Source organism: Anguilla rostrata, chromosome 4, assembly GCF_018555375.3.
Source record: "Anguilla rostrata isolate EN2019 chromosome 4, ASM1855537v3, whole genome shotgun sequence".
In the NCBI taxonomy this organism is placed as follows: Eukaryota; Metazoa; Chordata; class Actinopteri; order Anguilliformes; family Anguillidae; genus Anguilla; species Anguilla rostrata.
In genome coordinates, this window is record NC_057936.1 from 55551670 (window position 1) to 55553589 (window position 1920).

Here is a 1920-nt window from a genome sequence, read left to right on the forward strand (position 1 = left end):
CTTTCTCCGTCTTGCATTTTCCTTATGTGACAGCTGCTGCTGTCATAACTTGTTGTTATGATGGCAGGTAATACATGCACTCTTATTTTTCACTAATTATTGCCCCTGTTGCATTAATTGCATACCTGAAAGAAGATATGCATTAATGAATTCATGTTTACATATAATTAGTGTTTCCATGTTTTCGTCTCAATGTGTATAAAACACATTTAAATTAAATGCTCAAAATTATTATGGTTCCTGCACACTATTACCTTCCTGTAATGCAGTGCCTTCAGGTATTCACTCTCCATTGATTATGATTATCATTTTACTGTGTAGCAAAGTCAAATTTCAATATATTTAAATTGAATTTTTTTATACTCCTATGTAACTCTCTATAATCTCAAGAGGAAATAAAGTGTTTAGATGTCTTCAGAATTATATTAAAAATGAGAACCTGAAAATTACTTAATTTATAAGTATTCACCCCCTTGTACAAACATAAATTGGACCAGGTTTATTCCTTTTTTTGAGAGAGAGAGATTACATTAAATATGTAAATGAATTCCACCCATTTTGATTATTGACCCACCTGTGTTCAGTTGCATGATTGCAGAATAGATATCACAAACTTTGTGCTGTCTTGTGAGTGAAAGATCAAATCAATCATGCTGTCATGAGGACCAAGGAACTGCCTTTGGAGCTCCTTTGAGATCAAGTTGTTAAGCGACAGAAAGCTGGAGAAGATTACAAAAAGATTGGCAAAGCTTTGAACCTTCCTAGAAGCACTGTCGTCTGTTGTAACAAACTGGAAACATATGGCTGTGACTAAAGCAAAGACTCCTGTTCCAACAGGACAACGAGCCAAAGCACTCAGCAAAAACTACAGAGAAATTGCTTCAAAACAAGATGTTCAGTATTCTGAGAGCTCTAAATGCTCAGAAGCTTAAAAGCTCAAACAGACATACACAAGAAGATTTAGAGCTGTCATTGCTGCAATGGTCCTATCCACATAATATGCTTAACAAAAGCATATGTCAATACATTACAATTTTAAGGCGTAATAGGCCAAAATGTGAGGAAGTTCAGTAGAAGTGAATACTTTTCTGAAGGCAGTGTATCTCCAGGATCAAACAGATGTGTTGTAGGGCCACAGACAAGCTTCTGTTCAATAAACATGCTGTGCTAGCCTCTTCATTCAACAGAAATGCTGTGACAACATATTCAGTCAATACTGTCTGTCTGGGTGGGATGTCCAACAACAATACAGCCTCACCTGGCAGCAGCCCAGTAACGAATTCGTGTGTGTATCTCTATGTATTTTTGGTATATTTTTCCCCAGTGGAGAAATTAAAATGTGGTTTTTGTCAGTGTTGCATCTTGAAATCCTGACCATTCCACAACGCTTGAGGGCGCTGTTTCAAGTTTTACGGTTATTGAATAATTTACTTACATCGAAATGTAATGTTATCCAAGGCGCCTTATTATAAAACTAACATTTGTAAACAACCCGTGTATGCATCTGGATAAACTGAAACAATTCATATCACACAAATGTATCACAGCAAAGTTTCACCCAGAATATGTTCTACCACTATAATTTCAAAATGCTATCTATATGTCAGAAGTTGGTTCGCCTTTTGCAATTATGAACGTCATATACAAACACGCTACAATACGCACATTTACCGACGAACTGACATAACAGAGACCTAAACATATTTTACATTGCGGGGGAGTAGAGTGACATTACAATGTGCATATGTTACAGCCACTGTAGATGCAATATTAATTCTTAAATTATATTAACTTTTTACAGTAATTATACCACCCATGTGATGCGACATAGCCTATGCAGCATATTAAACCGTATGGTTTTTGAGTAAAGTTTTCGGCTGAGCGGAGTATACGCCCAAACCGAAATGGTATGGTATCCGC